Below are 20861 nucleotides of genomic sequence, written 5' to 3' on the forward strand. Positions count from 1 at the left end.
TTTCAAACTTAGGAAATATTTGGACCATGGGGAATACAACATTATAAAGTTGTGATTGTTAGGAAGACAAAGTGGACTAGGGATACAATGACTAACTCTTCATTAAGTGAAAAGGATATAGACTTCATATTTAATATAACGAGGTATGAACATAAAATTGGATTTTTTATGAAAATTAAAAAGGTCCCCCTTAACGATGCAACAACCCTCCTTTTTAAGTTACTTAAAAAGTCAGAATGGATTTAAATTTCATCAAATGGATGTTAAATTAGCATTTATGAATGGAATAATAGAATAGAGAGTATACATTGGAAAAATTGAAGAATTTTTTGTAGAAAATGTTGAGATCTAATTAAAAAGATCATTGTTGATAATGATTGAAAGGAGATTGTTGGAGAAGTATATGTGTTTCAATCATTGTTTTTTCACTAATGTCAAACCTGCTATTTTATAGTAAGACAACTACTTATAAGATTCAAGTACTATCACTTAGTTGATTGATGAAGAGGATTTGATCAAAAGATGTAACAATAGCACCTAGAGGAAAGATTGAAGTATGATTATGTAATGAACTACAAGGATCAGTTAAGATAGTGATGACATGATTTATTCATAATATACATAGGTTTGCAAAAGTTGGTTACACTAAGAAAGTTTGGAAGAATAAGGTACACAAAGTTTTTCTACCAAACTTGACTGAGTGGATAGTAGGTGTCGAACAAAGTTAGTGCAAGCTGAGTAGAAAAATTAGTTGGAGCTGAGTAAAAGTTCATTCTATTATATTCCAAGCAAAATAGTTGATTCTGAGTAAATTTTAGTTGATGCCAAGCACCAAAAAACTTTAGTAGGTGCTAAGTATTTTCACAGTAGATGTCGAGAAATGTAGTATGTGCTAAGCATCATAATGTTGATAATGCTAAGGTGTTTCATTATTTAAAAGATCAAAGATTCAATGAATCTAAGTCAACAAGTTTATTTTCTTGAATTTTGTGAACCAGGTGGAAGATAAGGTTAATGAGCTAGTGGCACAAAATTTGAGGTAAACCATTTTTAGGTGAATTCAAAGTGGATTCTAGGAGAAGTTTCTAGAACTGATATTAGATAGAGGGTAGATACATTGTATCCTACTTAAACCATTAGAATCCTAATTTGGACAATGGAGAATGAGTGGAAAATTATCTTAATTTCCTATTCATCAGAATGTTTGGTCATGAAGCATGGTGGTCATGTGCAAGAACCTAAGGGAGATAAGGAGTCAAGAGATTTTCTTTGTCAAGTGACACAGGAGAAGATTCAGCAAATGGCATGTTAAGCAAGAAGGCTTAAGGAGATGAATGCTTGAAGGGTGAACAAGCTATCAGAGCTAAAAAGTATGAAGGCCAAGAAAAATTGAGGAATAAATAGAGATTTGTAATCTGCAAGAGAATTTGAAGTTGAATTAGATCAAAGCCTTATTATTACTCTCTAACAATTGAATCAGTCTAGGGTAAATCCTTTGGATTAAGGTTGACCTAGCAATCATTTGTAAATCATTTAACCAGTGGCATTCCAAGTGAATGGCCTAAAGTCCTCTAACAAGGCTCACTTCTAACAAGGTGGTTGAAATCCTTTAAAAGGGTCACATTTAACAGTGTATATTATAACCTTTAACAGGGTTGGCCTTTCATAGGACATCACTTCAAAAAAGTGAAAAGAGTAGCATGTTACTAGTGGTTTTTCCCAAATAGGGTTTCCATGTAAATCATTATGTCAAGTGTGTTGATTAATCTGTTATGCTTCATGCTTTACATTTATAGAAGTTGATTTGATAATAACCTACAAGTTTTTAGTGATTGCATAATCGTATGGATACATGCATGAGTATAAATGTTTTATGGGTTCACTAAGTTGTGAAAAGTTTTATTTATACATCTAGACCTTGGATAACTAATTCACCCCCCCTCTTATTTTTTCTAAAAGTGTTCCAACAATTGGTATCAAAGCCATCTACTTAAGAGAACCTAGTTTGGAAGTACTAGAAGCACAAAGATCAAGATGTCTAAAAGAGAAGTACCCAAGCTCAATAGAAATAAATTTCCTGCATGGAAAAGTTTGATGAAGCTACACCTTGGAGGACTTGGAGATCATGCACAATCTACCATTTCTATGGAACATGTTGATCTTGTTGGTGCCTTAACTACTGAAGATGTGAAGAAGAAGAAATAACACAAATAGGTAATGTTGGAGATTTCCTTTGCCCTAAGTTATTCCAAATTTGATGATATCAAAGGTCTTGATAGTGCTAATAAAATGTGGGATGCCCTAACTACTATTTATGGAGGAGATGTAAATGTTCTTAGAGCTAAATTTGAAAGTCTTAGTGGTAAGTTTGATGATATGAGAATGGAAGAAGGTGAGAATATTGATCAATCTATTGAAAGGATAAAAGAAGTTGTTAATGTAATTAGAGGAGCTACTAGCAAGATAGATGATTATACTATACTAAGAAAAGTTTTGAGAACACTAATACTTGTATATGTTATTAAAATTTCTTCAATTCAAGAACTAAGATGTATTCCAAGAAATAAGCTATCACTTGAAGGTCTAGTAGGTAGATTCACTACTTTGTAGCTATCTAACTTTGATAATGACAAGCCTGTAGAGATTGAATCTACTTTCAAAGATGAGGTGTCATTAAAGGAACCTAATGAGGAGAAGAAGAAGAAGAAAAAGAAGTATGTGTCCAGTGATAATGATACAAATGAGGAGGATTTTGAACGGCTTGAAGCACTGCTAGCAAGCAGATTCCACAAAGGTAAAGGCAAGTTCAAAGGTAAGTTACCCATCATTTGTTTCAATTGCAATGAGGTTGGTCATATTCCTACTAGATGTATAGAAAAGAAGAACTACAGATGTAGTGACAAATACAAGAGTAGAAGAGATGAAGACAGCAAAGATTACAAAGACAAAGGAAAAAATTCTTGCTACATTTCTAAAGAGAATGATTTTGATGAACATGATGATGAGGTGGTATATGTTGCAATGAAGGATGAATCTGATGAAGATGATGCAACTACACTTGTGACTTGTGTGAACAAGAATGATAGATGGATCATTGACTGTGGATTTTCACATCACATGATTGGAGAAAAAAGTCCATTACCCTGAATTGTTATGATGGAAATAGTGTAAGATTTGGCAATGATGTACCATGTTTGATAAAAGGAATAGGTTCTATCAAACTCACAAATAAGTTTTTATGTGACAATGCTCACTATGTTGAAGGACTTAATCATAGTTTGTTGAGTGTGTCACAACTAAACAATTTGGGATGTAAGGTTGAATTTGAAAATAAGATTGCTAAGATATATGAAACAAATGGGAAACTAATTGAAGGGTGATTAAACTAGAAGTAATCTATTCTATCTTGATATAGATGATGCTACTTGTCTTGTTGTAAAATTTGATGATGTATGGCTATGGTACAAGAGGTTATGTCATGTTAATTTTGATAACTTGGTCAATATCAGTAACATGAAGAAAGTTAGAGGTTTTCCTAAGTTGAAGAAGCCTAATAATGTAATGTGCAAACAATGTTAGCCAGGCATAATGACAAAGTCAAGTTTTAAGAGTAAAACTTATACCTGTAAAGGAATACTAGAGGTTGTTGATATTGACTTGTGTGGACCAATTGAAGTGCAAAGATACAAAGCAGATAAGTAAATAAACTTATTTGTTGATGACTATTCTAGGATGATGGCAGTTTGTTGGATAATGTTGTCCTTGATGTCACATAAATGTCATATCAGTCATGAGTCTCAAGTTCACCAAGCTCAGATAGTCTGCAATGAAATCTACAGTGCTAACCGAGCTCACTTGATCATCGAAGGAAATGTGGAAGACAGTGTTAACCGAGCTAACTCGGTCAACAAAGGAAAGGTGAAAGATAGTGTTTACCGAGCTCACTTGGTCAACGAAGGAAATGTAGAAGTCAATGTTAACCGAGCTTCACTCGGTATCCAAAGGGTAGTTTCCACCTAGCTCACTCGGTCATCAAAGGAATTATGAAGAAGTCAGTGTTAACTGAGCTTCACTCGGTCTCCAAAGCATAGTTTCTACCGAGCTCACTCGGTTATCTCAGGAAACTCAGCACTTACCAAGTTCTCCCAGTGATTGAAGGATTGTCACGAAGTTCGTTGTATTAACCAAGCTCACTCGGTTAACACAGAAATTATTTTTTGAACAAAGTTCACCGTGCAGGGTGGGCCAGTATAGGGATTTGCTAATTAATTACTTCTAGCCGACTGATGTAATTGTTTGTTTAGTCAGTGATTTGAGCGAACTAGGATAATCTAAAAGGTATATATGGTCATTCAAGTTATGAATTAAAAAGTGTGTGATTGTGAAAAAAGAAGTTATGAATGAAAATTATAGTATGAAAAGGTGAATTTTGAGCAAAGTCTGATGAAGGATCAAATGTGTTGAAGGAGCTGTAAAGTTGTATTTGATCAGTAAGGATCTTGTCAAGCATAACAGAGATCTATAATCAGCAAAGATAAGTTGCACATTATATTAGGTCACTTCATTGTTTCTTTCTAACCATTGTAACAGTGAATTCAAAATCTCTTAATAGAGTTAGTTTAATAGCCATTCAATAAATCCTCTAACAAGGTGACAGTTCAGTTGAATTGTTCTAAAGACCTCTAGCAAGGCCACTCCTAACAGGGTGATTAAATCCTTTAACAGAGTCACACCTAACGGTGTGTTTTTGTAACCTTTAACAGGGTTGGCTCCTAACAGGGCTCACTTCAGAAGAGTGAAAAATAGTATCTAGTTACATTGGTGGTTTTTCCCATATTGGGTTTCCACATTAAAACTGGTGTCTCTTGTGTTCTTAATTGTTGAATTTCTTTGTGCATGATAACATGTCAGTTCTTAATATTTATCATTTGCTACATTATCAAGTTTCAGCATTTTATATTAATCAGATCAAGGGTATATTCAAACATCTTAGGGACTATGGAAAGTTTTTGTAGTAATTGATTCGCCCCCTCCCCCTCTCAGTTACTCTATTCTCATTTCCAACAATTAGTATCAGAGCTTTTGGTGCTTGCAAGAAGAGATTTCAAGGATCTAAGCCAAAGATCAAGATGTCTTACAAAAGAGAAATTCCAAAACTCAACAGAGATAACTTCTCTGCATGGCAAGGATTGATGAAACTTCATCTGGCTACTGTTGGTGATACTGGACTAAAATATCTTGAAGAAAAATATGAAGAACCTCCTAGCACATTGTCTGTCAATTATATTGCTGAAAAGAAGACTCACAACAATATGATGATAGACATAGCATCTGCTCTTAGTTATGAATAATTTGATGACATTAAGGACTGCAAAACTACCTTTGAGATGTGGAACAAGCTAAAAGAGATCTATGGAGGAGATGATAATGTGAGAAGAGCAAAAGCAGAAAGTCTAAGAGGACAATTTGATCAAATGAGGATGAGAGAGGATGAAAACATTGCAAAGTATGTTGAAAGAGTTAAAGCATGTGTGAGTGCAATTAGAGCATCTAGAGGTGATATCAAAGGAGAAATAGTTATAAGCAAAGTTCTCAGAACCTTGCTTCCCATTTATGCAATCAGAGTTTCTGCAATTCAAGAAAGAAGGTGTGAAGCAAATCATCGGATAAATCTTGAGGCCATAGTTGGAAGACTAACTGCATTTGAACTAGATAACTTTGACAACTATGTTCCAGCCTCCAAGAACATTGAATCAGCATTTCAAGCCAAGCTCTCACTCAAGGAGAAAAACAAAAAGGAGAAGGAATCTCAGTCAGAAAGTGAAAATGAATCAAGCCAAAGTTCAGACAATGACCTCAAAGTGATTGAAGCTCTACTAGCAAGGAAATATTCTAGAGGCAGAGGAAAATACAAAGGTAAAGTTCCTCTAATCTATTTTTCTTGTGAAGAAATTGGTCATATTGCAGCAAGGTGTCCAAACAAGCAAAACAATGATGAAAAGAAAGATTACAAATGGAATGGCAAGAAAGACTTCAAATCATCCAAGAAAAAAGGTAAGAAATCATGCTTCATGGCTAAAAATTCTAAAGATTCTGATAATAGTGAGGATGAAATTGTTTATATTGTCGTTAAAGATGATTCTGACAGTGATGAGGAAGATAAAATGGCACTTGTTTCTCATATAAATAAGAATGATACATGGATTATAGACAGTGGTTGCTCACATCATATGACTGGTGATAAAACTAAGTTTGATCAGTTTGAAGATTGTGATGGTGGCAGTGTAAGGTTTGGTAATAATGAACCTTGTTTCATAAAAGGAAGAGGAACAATTTGTCTAACCAAAGAACTTGTATGTAATAATGCCTATTGGGTTGAAGGTCTTAAACATAATTTGCTAAGTGTGGCATAGTTACTCAATACTGGATTCAAGGTGGAATTCATGCATGGAAAGGCAAGACTGTTGAATGAGCAAGAAAAGCTGATAGCATCTTGCACCCAAACTAAAGGTAACTTGTTCTATCTAGAACTTGGTGAATGCTCATGTTTTATTGCTCAAATTGAAGAAAGTTGGTTATGGCATAAAAAGTTGTGTCATGTCAATTTTGATAACCTGGTAAAAATAAGCAAATTCAAGAAAGTAAGAGGCATTCCTAACATTAAGAAACCTGAGGTTGGTCTATGCAAGAATTGTCAGATTGGTAAAATGGAAAAGATTAGTTTTAAAAGTAAGAACTATCAGTCTGAAGATATATTAGAAATTGTGCATACTGATTTATGTGGACCCATTGGAATAGAAAGCTATACTAGAGAAAAAAATTTAATTCTTTTTATTGATGACTACTCAAGAATGATGAATGTCATGTATCTAAGGAATAAATCAAAAGCATTTGAAAAATTCAAATGGTATTTGGCAAGAGTAGAAAAAGAAACAGGAAAAAGACTAAAATGCTTAAGGTCAGATAGAGGTGGTGAATTCATCTCACATGAATTCAACAACTTCTGCATTGAAAAAGGTATTAAAAGATAGGTCTCAGCACCAGGAACTCCTGAACAAAATGGAATAGCTGAAAGAAGAAACAGATCCATCATGGATTGTGCAAGAACCTTGATGATAGAAAAGAACATTGCTATCAAATACTGGAAGTAAGCCATCAGCACTGCAGTTCATACCTTAAACCTAGTATAGTTGAAGAAGGACTCATTCAAAACTCCCTATGAATTATGGTATGGCTACAAACCCAATGTAAGTTATCTAAAACTATTTGGAAGCAAATGTTATATTTTGAAAGAATTTAGAAAAGGAAAATTTGATGTAAAAGGTGATGAAGGAATATTTTTAGGATATTCCTGCAAAAGCAAAGCATATAGATGTTTAAATGTATCCACTCACAAAGTCATAGAAAGTGCACATGTGAAAGTTGATGAGTTTGCAAAAAAAATTGAAGAAGAAAGAAAAAAGGTTCCTGAAGCTTACAAAAGATTTATTTACATTAAACCAGATACTATACCAAGCATACCGTTCACTCAAGAATCCTCAACTCTTGAGTCATCAGTAACCGAGTTGCAAAAAGTTCAAACCGAGCCACAGCAACATTCAGACACTACCGAGCAACTGTCTATCGAGTCTGAAGCACCCGAGCCAATTCTTACCGAGCCAGAATAGCCTAAACATGAAATTGAAGCACAAGGAGATAGCAATGAAACTCATTCAAGAGGTAAAGAACCTATATTAGCTAAATATGTCAGAAGACATCATGCACCAGATCAGATCATTGGAGACAAGTTTGAAGGAACCTTGACAAGAAGCAAGCTGAAAAATACTTGCTTACTTGCTGATTTTGAACCTAGAAGCATTAAAGATGCATTGGCAAATGATAGTTGGATTGAGGTAATGAACGACGAAATAGAATAGATAGAGAAGAACAAGACATGGACTCTTGTACCCATGCCTAAAAATAAGAATGTAACTGGAACCAAGTGGGTATTCAGAAACAAGTTGACTGAAGATGGTAAGGTATCCAGAAACAAAGCCAGATTGGTATGCAAAGGATACTCTCAAGAAGAAGGCATAGATTATGGAGAAACCTTTGCTCCTGTTGCAAGATTGGAAGGAGTCAGAACCTTACTTACATATGCTACTCACAAAGAATTCAAAGTTTATCAGATGGATGTCAAGTCAGCATTTCTCAATGGAATACTGGATGAAAAGGTTTACATTGAACAACCTGAAGGTTTTGTTGATCCAGATAAAAAGAACATGGTCTGTAAATTACACAAGGCACTATATGGTCTGAAACAAGACCCTAGAGCATGGTATGAAAGATTGCATAACTATCTTATTCAGATTGGTTTTCAAAGAACTAATGATAATAGTAGCTTGTATATAAAGGAAGGACCAGATAATAAGATTGTCTTGGCTGAAATATTTGTAGATGATATTGTTTTCATAGGGCATGATGATCTTTGCAAAGAATTTTCAGAACAAATGAACAAGGAATTTTAAATTTCTATGTTTGGTGAAATAAAATTCTTTTTTGGTCTTCAAATTCAACAAAATAAGAATGGCATCTACATCACTCAATCAAAATACATCAAGGAGATATTGAAAAAGTTTGGTATGGAGGACTGTAAACCTCTTAGAACTCCTATGTGTACTGGATTGAAACTTACCAAAGATGATGAATCCAAAGAGGTAGATCAAATATTGTATAGATCTATGATTGGAAAATTGCAATACGTAGTTCATACCAAGCCAGATATTGCCCTTGCAGTTGGTATTGTTGCAAGATTTTCAGCAAAGCCAAGAGAAACTCCCCTGATGGCAATCAAAAGAATAATGAGATATTTGAAAGGAACTGAAGATTATGGCTTATGGTACAAATTTTGAGGTAATTTGGATTTGATAGTGTTTACTGATGCTGATTGGGCAGGAAACCTTGATGACAGAAAAAGCACAAGTGGAGGAGCATTCTTTCTTAGAAAAAGATTGGTTTCTTGGACAAGCAAAAAGCAGAATTGTACATCCCAATCTACAGTAGAGGCAGAGTATGTTGCTACAGCAGTAAACTATTCAAATATTGTTTGGTTTAAGCAGTTATTGCAAGGAATGAAGATGGAAATCAAAGAACCAATTGTCATGTTCTGTGACAATACTAGTGCAATCAACATATCTAAGAATCCAGTGATGCATTCCAAGACCAAGCATATTGCAATAAAATATCATTTTTTCAGAGAATTGGTGCAAGACAAGGAGATCATATTGGAATATGTCCATACAAAGGAACAAATTTCTGACATATTCACAAAGCCTTTACCTAAGGATGCATTTTTGTATCTCAGAGGTAAGTTATGGGTCATTCCCCTATCTGAAGTCCACTAAAAATAAGTTCTAGTGATGCATCAACGCATACAAGATTGAAGATCTATCTGTTGATGCAGTTTAATTAGAAATCATTGCATATGAATCAGTACTAAAGGTACATTACAATTCACTTAACTTCTATTGTCTTTGGCATGTGTTGTCAAAGAGGGAGAGATTTACCGTCATATCCTTCTAAAATTTGTGAGATTTGAAAAGTTTTCCATGAAGTCCCTTAACAGAGGGAGATTATTGAAGGAGGGAGAAGTCTGTTATCTTGTTGGACTTGTTTTCAAATTTTCATTCTGTTATGACATGTTGTGTTGCCATCAATTCCAAAGAGGGAGATTATTGGATAATGTTTTCCTTGATGTCACACAAATTTCATATCAGTCATTAGTCTCAAGTTCATCGAGCTCAGACAGTCTGCAATGCAATGTACAGTGCCAACCGAGCTCACTTGGTCATCGAAGGAAATGTGGAAGACAGTGTTAACTGAGCTAACTCGATCAACAAAGGAAAGGTGAAAGACAGTGTTCACCGAGCTCACTCGATCAATTAAGGAAATGTGGAAGTCATTTTTAACCGAGCTTCACTCGGTCTCCAAAGGGTAGTTTCCACCGAGCTCACTCGGTCATCAAAGGAATCATGGAGAAGTCAGTGTTAACTGAGCTTCACTCAGTCTCCAAAGCATAGTTTCCACTGAGCTCACTCGGTTATCTCAGGAAACTCAATACTTACCGAGTTCTCTCGGCGATTGAAGGATTGTCACGAAGTGTGTTGTATTAACCAAGCTCAGTCGGTTAATACAGGAATTATTTTCTGAACAAAGTTCATCGTACAGGGTCGGCCAGTATAGGGATTTGCTAATTAATTACTTCTAGCCAACTGATGTAATTGTTTGTTTAGTCAGTGATTTGAGCCGACTAAGATAATCTAAAAGGTATATATGGTCATTCAAGTTATGAATTAAAAAGTGTGTGTGATTGTGAAAAAAGAAGTTATGAATGCGAATTATAGTATGAAAAGGAAAATGTTGAGCAAAGTCTGATGAAGGATCAGATGTGTTGAAGGAGCTGTAAAGTTTTATTTGATCAATAAGGATCCAATCAAGCATAACAGAGATCTGTAATCAGCAAAGATAAGTTGCACATTATATTAGGTCACTTCATTGTTGCTTTCTAACCATTGTAACAGTGAATTCAAAATCTCTTAACAGAGTTGGTTTAACAGCCATTCAATAAATCCTTTAACAAGGTGATAGTTCAGTTGAATTGTTCTAAAGACCTCTAGCAAGGCCACTCCTAACAGGGTGATTAAATCCTTCAGCAGGGTCACACCTAACAGTGTGTTTTTGTAACCTTTAACAGGGTTGGCTCCTAACAGGGCTCACTTTAGAAGAGTGAAAAATAGTATCTAGTTACATTGGTGGTTTTTCCCATATTGGTATTCCACGTTAAAACTAGTGTCTCTTGTGTTCTTAATTGTTGAATTGCTTTGTGCATGATAACATATCAGTTCTTAATATTTATCATTTTCTACATTATCAAGTTTTAGCATTTTATATTAATCAAATCAAGGGTATATTCAGACATCTTAGGGACTGTGGAAAGTATTTGTAGTAATTGATTCATCCCCTCCCCCTCTCAGTTACTCTATTCTCATTTTCAACAAATTATGTTTCTAAAATAGAAATATGATGTTTTCCAAATGTTTAAGTGGTACTTAGAAAAAGTTGAAAAGGAAACAGGTAAAAGTTTGAAATGTTGAGATTTGACAGAGGAGGAGAATTTATATCAAATGAATTTGAGATGTTCTGTAATGATAGAGCAATCAAAAGATAGACATATTTCCCTAGAACTCCTCTACAAAATTGAATAGCTGAAAGGAGGAATATATCTATAATGGATTGTGCCAGAAAAATCATGATGGAGAAGAATGTTGAAGAATGTTGCTTTGAAATACTAGAGAGAAGTTGTAAGTACAGCTGTCTATACCTTAAATCATGTGCAAATCAAGAAAGGTACTCATTCAACACCTTAACTATGGTATGGATACTCACCCAGTGTAAAATACTTTAAGGTATTTGGAAGTAACTGTTACATTCTTAAAGATGTTAGGAATGGAAAGCTTGATGCAAAAAATGAAGAATGTATATTCCTAGGATATTCCACAAGAAGTAAATCTTATAAGTTTTTGAATACTAACAGTAAAAAAATTGTGGAAGGTGCAAATGTGAACTTTGATGAATATACAAAGGTGTATGAGGATGAACCTATGAAAGAAATAGAGGAATACAAATAATTTCTATACTTTTATGAAAGCATGCTTGCTAAAGAAGGTGTTGCAAATCAAGTTACAAATCAATAGCAAGTTATAGTGATTGCCAAGTCACACCCTATAAATTTTGAGTTGCATTTAGGAACTAAGCTACATTTAGATGTCGAGTTATAGAATAAAGTGGGAGTACATTCTAATTCTAAGATTGGTACACATGAAAGAGAAGTTGAGATACCTAACAGAGGTGAACACAGTAATTCTAAAGTTGAGAGACAAAATGAAGAAACAAGAGTTGAACCAAGATTGTCTAAGTATGTCAAAAGACATCATCCTGTTGCTCAAATCATTGGAGATAAAGATGCTAGACCAATGACAAGAACAGATTGAGAAGTGAAACATGTTTGCTAAGCATGAAGGAACCCAAATCAGTAAGAGATGCATTAGAAGATGTTGACTAGTATAAAGCCATGGAAGAATAGATTGAACAAATAGAGAAGAACAAAGCATGGTGTCTAGTTTCTAGACTAGAAGACAAAAATGTGATTTATACCAAGTGCGTATTTAGAAAAAAGCTAGATGAAAATGGTGAAGTCACAAGGAACAAAGAAAGATTAGTCTACAAGGGATATGCATAAGAAGGAATTGACTATGGAGAGACATTTCCCCCCATTGCTAGATTAGAAGGAGTAAGAACTCTACTTTCTTATTTTGCATACAAAGGTTTCAAATTTTATCAGATGGATGTTAAATCTACATTTTTGAATGGCATATTAGAGGAATAATTTTACATAGAATAGCTAGAAGGTTGTGTTGATATTAACAATAAGAACATGGTATGTAAACTGCACAAAGCTCTATATGGTTTGAAACAAGCACCAAGAGCATGGTATGAGAGACTTCATAATTATATTGTGAAGATTAGATTTGAAAGGACTGATGATAACAACAATCTATACATGAAGATAGAGAAAGGTAAAGTTATTTTGTTATCTGAAATATTTGTTGATGATATCATATTTAGAGGTCAAGATGCTTTATGTAAGTATTTTTCAAATCAAACGAAGCAAGAATTTGAAATATCTATGTTTGGAGAGATTAAATTTTTTGTGGGTTTGCAAGTATATCAGATGAGATATGGTATATACATCACTCAGTCAAAGTATGTCAACGAAATATTGAAAACTTTTGGATTAGAGGATTTCAAACCACTAAGTACACCTATGGTGATAGGACACAAGTTGTCAAAGAATGATGATTCTATTAAAGTGAATCAAACATTGTACAATTCTATGATTGGAAAATTACAATATGTAGTACATAGAAAACCTAATATTGTATTATCTATAGTGATAGTTGCAAGATTCTCTGCTAATCCCAAGGAGAATCATTTAATGGTTGTGAAGAGAATAATGAGATATCTAAAAGGAATAGAAGAGTTTGGTCTATACTACAAGAAGAATGAAAAATTTGAATTGAGAGCCTGCACTAATGTTGATTGGGCTAGAAATATTGATGATAGAAAGAGAATCAGTGGAGGAGCATTTTTCTTAGGAAAGAGACTAGTTACATGGACTAGTAAGAAACAAAATTGTACTTCACAATCTACTGCTGAAGATGAATATGTTGTTGTTGTTATAAATTGTACAAACATTGTATGGATCAAATAGCTACTCAAAGGAATGAAGGAAGAAATCATAAAACCAGTGATATTTTATTATGATAATACAAGTGCTATCAATATATCAAAGAATCAAGTGATGCACATGAAGACAAAGTACATTGCAATCAAGTATCATTACTTGAGAGAATTAGTTCAAGATAAAGAAGTGAAGATGGAATATGTTAACACAAAGGAAAAAATTGATGATATCTTCACAAAACCATTACCTAAGGATGCTCACAAGTATCTAAGAGGTAAACTAGGGGTGATACCCCTATCTAAGGCTATCTAAGTAACAACAGGACTGCTCCACATCAAACAAGTTGGTGTTCATATGTTACTCATTGATGCAGAAGATCTTAATTTAGGAGTTGCCTAAAGAAATCATAGAGCTGAAAACTTCAAATCAGTCACAAGAAAGGTGACAGAGGTAGAAACTAAAAATGCCTATATCTTCATATTTAAGATGCAAAGTTTTTTGTATATGTCTTTGGCATTCTTTTCAAAGAGAGATATTCTTCTGATCAAGCCAGTATGCATAATCATAGAAAGAGATTTATTGATCAAGAGGGAGAAATCAAAAATCCTAATCCACCTAGTCAGAGGGACATATAATAAGATGGAGTTATAAGAAAGAGATTTGTAACCTAATTAGAAGATGGAAGTTTCTGTGTGTGTGTGTGTGTGTGTGTGTGTGTGTGTGTGTGTGTGTGTGTGTGAGAGAGAGAGAGAGAGAGAGAGAGATTTCAATACAATTTTCCTTTTTGGTAATGTCTTACTATTTTAACCTAGTCAATTTGGTTGAACAAGGTCTTACCATTTGGTTGATTTGGTTGATCAGTTTGGTTTTCCATCAATGCCAAAGAGGGAGATTGTTGAGATTTGATTATAAAGATCATTGTTGAGAAAGATTGAAAGAAGGAGATTTTTGAAGAAGAATGTGTTTCAATCATTGTTTTGTCACTAATGTCAAACCTGCTATTTGCTAGTAAGACAACTACTTATAAGATTCAAGTACTATCACTTGGTTGATTAATGAAGAGGATTTGATCAAAAGATGTAACAATAGCACCTAGAGGAAAGGTTAAGTTATGATTATGTAATGAAGTACAAGAATCAGTTAAGACAATGATGACATGATGTATTGATAATCTACTTAAGGTTGCAAAGGCTAGTTACACTAAGAAAGTTTAGAAGAACAAGTTACACAAAGTTTATCTGCCAAAGCTTGACTGAGCAGATATTATGTGCCGAGAAAAGTTAGTGCAAGCCAAGAAAAAAAATTAATTGGAGCTGAGTAAAATTCCATTCTATTATATGCCAAGAAAAATAGTTGATGCCAAGCACCAATGAACTTTAGTAGGTGATGAGTAATTTCACAGTGGATGCCAAGCAATGCAGTATGTGTCAAGCATCAGAAGGTTGATAATGCTGAGCTATTGCATTATTTAAAAGATTGAAGATTTGATGAATCTGAGCCAACAAGTTTGTTTTCTTGAATTTTGTGAGCTAGATGGAAGATAAGATTGATGAGTTGGTGGTATAGAATTTGAGGTAAACATTTTTAGGTGAATTCAAAGTGGATTCTAGGAGAAGTTTCTAGAAGAGATATGAGATATATGGTAGATACATTGTATCCTACCTAATCCATTAGAACCCTAATTTGGATGATGGAGAATGAGCGGTAAAATATCTTAATTTTCTATTTATAGGAATGTCTGGTCATGAAGCAAAGTGGTTATGTGTGAGAACCTAAGGGAGACAAGGAGTCAAGAGTTTTTCTTCATTAAGTGACCCAAGAAAAGAGTCTACAAATGGCATGTTAAGCAAGAAGGCTTAAGGAGATGAATGCTTGAAGGATGAACAAGCTATCAGAGCTACAAAGTATGAAGGCCAAGCAAAATTGAGGACTAAATAGAGATATGTAAGCTGTAAGAGAAGTTGTAAGTTGTATCAGATCAAATCCTTGTTGTTACTCTCTAATAATTGCATCAGTCTAGGGTAAATCCTTTGAATTAAGGTTGACCTAACAGTCATTTGTAAATCCTTTAACCAAGTGGCATTTCAAGTGAATGGCCTAAAGTCCTCTAACAAGGCTCACTCTTAATAGGGTGATTGAAATCCTTTAATAGGGTCATATTTAATAGTGGGTATTGTAACCTTTAATAGGGTTGGCCTTTCATTGGGCATCACTTCAAAAGAGTGAAAAGAGTAGCATGTTACTAGTGGTTTTCCCAAATTGGGTTTTCACATAAATCATTGTGTCAAGTGTGTTGATGGATCTATTATGTTTCATGCTTTACATTTTTGCAAGTTGATTTGATAGTAATCTACAAGTTTTTAGTGATTGCATAATCTTATGGATGCATGCATGAGTATAAATGTTTTATGGGTTTGCGAAGTTGTGAAAAAAATTATTTATACATCTAGACCTTGGATAACTAATTCACCCACCCTCTCAGTTATTCTAAAAGTATTCCATCAGGTAAGTACCCAATTTGCAAATTACACAAAGAAGTATATGGTTTGAGGCAAGCACCAAGGGCATGGTATGAAATAATGCACTCTTACTTAGTCAATATTGGATTTGAAAGAAGTAATGATAATAGTAATGTATATTTGAAAGCTATAAGTGAAGATAAGGTCTTGATTGCTAAAATATTTGTAGATAATATATTCTTTTGAGGAAATGACTTAATGATTAAATATTTTGTTGAAGAAATTAGAAAATAATTTAAAATGTCTATGATAGTATAAATTCAAATTCTTTATTGGTTTACAATACAACAAATGAAGAAAGGAATCTACATAACTCAGTCTAAGTATATAAAGGAGATATTAAAAAACCTTTGAGATGAAAGATTCAAGACCTATCAGTACACCTATGGTAACTAGTTGTAACTTTTCAAACACACATAATTCTAAGGAATTGAATGAAACACTGCCCATATTAATGATTGGGAAGCTATAGTATCTTGTACATTAAAGATCAAATATTGCACATGTTATCGATCTAGTTGCTAGATTTTCATAAAAACCCAAGGATTCGCATATTACTATTGTTAAAAGGATATTCATATACTTAAAACGAAAAAAAATATTATGGTTTATGGTATGAGGGACAAAATATTTTAGTCTTAAAATTTATACATATACAACTTGGGTTCAAAATATTCATGACAGAAAGAAAAAAGAAAAAAAAAACAAGTGGTGGAACTTTCTATCTTGGAATTGGATTAGTGTCATAGAAGGGAAAGAAGAAGAATTATATTTCACAATCTATTGTTGACATTGGATATGTTTTTTCTTCTATTAAATTTCAACAATTATTGTAGATTAAGAAAATATTGGATGGTATACATGAGAAATTTGATGAACCTGTCATATACATTGTGAAAATATTAAAGTCGTTAATATATCAAAGAATCAAGTGATGCACTCAAATAATAATCACATGGCCATCAAGATCATTTTTCTAAGGGATAATGTGTGGGATAAAGAAGCGAGGCTATATTGTATACCTATAAAGGAACAAGTTGTTGATATATCCACTAAATCACTACTTAAGGAGAGCTTTGAATATCTAAGAGGTGGACTAGGGGTCCTAAACCTATCAACTATCAATTAAGAAGAGATTACATATGCATTATTTTATTGAATTATAATAGAATATTTTAAACATGAATTGATGCATAGGTGGACTACTCTACGAGGCAAAAGCCTCGGCAAGTCACAAAGAAAAGGAAAGAGCATGACAAGTAAGTCATCAGAGTACAAAATAGAAAGGTTGATCACCTTTGACTATGGTTTCAAAGGGGGAGAAGATATGAGAATGAGAAAAAGTGATTAGAAAAGAAGAAGAGAATATATATGGTGAAATCAGTGAAAGGAGGAGATTCAGAGTATTTACCAGTAGAATGGTTATGTTTTCCATCAATGCGATAGGAGGAGATTGTTGGCATAACTACTTTATTTAGTTTATGTATGGTGTTGTTGGTTAGAAAATGATTGATAAAATGATAGAAATTTATCTTGTTTGTCATTGATGTCAAAATAGTTAGCATGATGTTTTCACTTATTACCATATCTTTCAAAAGGAAAATATTGTTGTCGCAATGAGATGTTAAGAGACGTAAAGGATATGTTGATAGAAATACCATCGGGTAACACTTGTGACAAACAATGGTGGAAAAATGAATCATTTGGCTACTTACTAGTATATGCTAAGGAGCTAGTTGATTTTATTGATGGGCTTTATTCATGAAGATGTCAGTCAGAATATGAGTAAAGGAGAAGGTAATTTGGTTAGGTGGAAGATAGTAAAGAACATCACACTTATCAATAAATTTTTATTTTAATAGTAAATTAGAATGAAATATTATCACTACAAAGAAGGATTTATTAGAGATAGTGAAGACTTATAGGAGAGAGGAAAAATTGGTGAAGTTTCAAGATGTGATTGTAAAGTTGGAAGCTAGACAACTCAAGTGTAAATTAAGGAATAAGGTGATGACATGAAGGTTGAGATAAAATGTTTTCAAGAAGTTTCTATAAGAGTAAAATGACTTATAGAAGAAGGAATTAGAAGAAAAACATGGAAAATTTTATTTTTATCATTTGAAATAGGTTTAGGGTTTGTGATCAATATTTTCTACTTAAGGAAAAGTTTATCAATGCAAAGTATCATGACAGAGGAGAAGAGGAAGAACATTGTGACAAAGTTTATTGTAATTGGACATCATTGAAATGATGAAGATAATTAGTGAAGTTTGTTGCAATCATAGAGGAGGATACAAATAAGAATAGAGGATTATATTGGTATGTCATTTTATTAAGGATCTTTATTAGATCTAAATTAGCAAGTCTACTATGAACTACAAATTATTTGTTTTTTGTTTTTCTCTAGAAATTGTGATAGTAAAATCCCTTACTCGAGTGACCCTAATAGTATCTTATAAATCATTTAACAAGGTGGTATTCTCAAAAGAGTGTCTAAATTCCTCTAACAAATGTACTCCTGACAAGGTATGAGACATTAACTAATCTCTAGGGAAACTAGTTGACTTGGTAGCATTTAATAATGTGTTTGTAACCCTTAACTAAGCAAGCTCTTAATTGGGTATATTCCAAAGAGTACAAATATTTCTAGGCACTTATCTCACATTGTGGTTTTCACCCTAATAAAGTTTCCACAAAAATAAATACTAGTGTTATTATTGTGTGGATTTTTTACATATGTTGCATGGATGCTTAATGTTTTATAACTGATAATGTTGTTATAGGTTATGTTTTAAATGGTAAATCAGTTTCAAGAAATTTTGGAACTCTGAATTTTGTTTGGAGTGGTGATTACTAATTCACCATCATCCCTCCTCTAAGTAATATTTCCTATAGCTACAAGGATGACTTTTCCTTGAGTGGGGATATGTCTAATCTTCCATTCTTGGTTTTCTTAGAGATATTTTCACCCTTGGATATATCCTTTATTTTTTATTTTTCACAATTTAATGACACCTTTTAGTTTTCACCACAAGACATCTTTTCTAATGGTTTATTGACTAGAAAAAATAACAATGTTGTAGTAGAGAACAAAAAACATTCCTTGTATTAAAAACTTATTGATGGTTATTGTCAAACGAATTGTTTCCTTTTAAGATGTACAATGTCCTCAAGCTTAAAAATATTTAAACAAAATTATTATGCCTTCAAATTTAAATTATGTGGTTTTTTCTATAATATGAAACTAGGTGATCTCTTATTGGGATATAATTGTATAGTTTTTAAATCAATCTCATAGCAGCCCGTCTCTCATGAGCATGAATGGTCCATTTAGCACTAATTGTGTTCATTCATGCTCATGACGGATGGTTCTTATGAACTAAAATTTGGATCATTGAAATTGCTTCAAAAATGGTGCATTAAAGATCTAGTTGTAACCTATTTAGAAGGAACAATAGATTGATGTTCTTATGAAAATACCAAAGTTTTCTTGTTCATCTCCAATGCTTCTTTTGTTTTGTTGAGACAACATGTACCTCTTATCATTTAATGGAATGAGATATTGATAGAATCAAGGAAGTTATAGTCAAAGAATGGTGTATTTGTATCTTTTCCAAAGTTTTTATAGTAGTTCTATCATTTAATGTTGTCCTTTTAGCTAACAAGTTTCTTGAGAATTTCAAAAGGAGTTCTCAATATCTAAAAAAATATTAGAAAATAAATTATGGTGAACTATAACTCCATACTTAAGATTAAGGTCACGAGAACTCTTTTGATGACTTCCAAAGTTTGATTTTTTTAGATATCTAGAAATTTAATGAAAAGTTATGCAATTTTTTTTTAAGTCAGCTCATTTAGATTTGTTGTTGGAAATAACAATGGGAAAGTAAACTCTGAGAGTGCGGGGGGGGGGGGGGGGGGGGCCAAATTAGTACTCTAAAACTTCAACCACAAAACATTCACCACACATTAATCTCACGATTTAACATATAAACTAAAATAGCTAACTACACATATTCATCCATAGCATGGAACAAATAACAAATAACACAATAATTTTTTTACCCATAAACCCTCCAATGACAAGGTAAAAATGGGGTGGGGATGACACCCACAAATCTTTATTGCTACAAATATAAAGTGTAGCCAATTAAGGTTACAATAAGTTTGACAATAAACTATGATCTACCCTGTGAAAGGTTTGCCCTATTAAAGGCTTAGCAAGACTGTTAAGTCTCACCCGATTAAAGGATTTCAACACCCTACTAAAAGTGTGTCTGGTTAAAGGACTTAAACTCACAATAAAGTAAGCACTTAGTTAAGATATTTTACAAAAGTCTATTAGAACTTGAAACCTATGAAGGCTACTATGTTAAAATAATTTTATTGATTCACCAGCTAGTATGTTTCAACATTGATCCTAAAGTTAACACCTCTCTACTAGATTAAAAAAAATCTCTTTCCTAATGTGTACTTGATCCTCCTGATCAAATGTATTTCTTTTGTCCTCCCTTTAATCTATTCTATTCTCCTTTAACTAATTCTGCAATTCATTCCTCTCTCACAACCTCCTTAGTTACCATGAATGCTCTATCTTCATTTAGCATTTGTCTCCTTCAATGGCTCTTGACTCTTAAAATTTTTAGGGTTTGTCCTCATTATAAAAAAATTGGTAGAGAAGGGTTAGGTATGAATAAATGATTGTGATTCATCCATTTTTTCACTTCAAACATCCATTTATCTTATTGGATGCATGTATTGTATAGAGATTCTCAATATACCTTCATACTTATCTTCTAGAATTATAAAAAAATCCTTAAGTCATCCCAAAAATGGTTCACATAGAAGTTTGTGTCATTACAAACAACTATACAAAAACTGTTTACTCAGCACTTGAAAGCTCTGATGCTCGGCATTCACTATATCCTTAATGATGTAACTCGGATTTCAAATGACTCCTCATCCATTGTTTACTTGGCACCTATATCACTCAACATATATATACTTGCTTGGAACATGAGTGACTCAGCACATACTATCTGCTTAGCACTAACTGATGC

Source organism: Cupressus sempervirens, chromosome 4 (genome assembly GCF_028749045.1).
Source record: "Cupressus sempervirens isolate cs-2001-9-10 chromosome 4, ASM2874904v1, whole genome shotgun sequence".
In the NCBI taxonomy this organism is placed as follows: domain Eukaryota; kingdom Viridiplantae; phylum Streptophyta; class Pinopsida; order Cupressales; family Cupressaceae; genus Cupressus; species Cupressus sempervirens.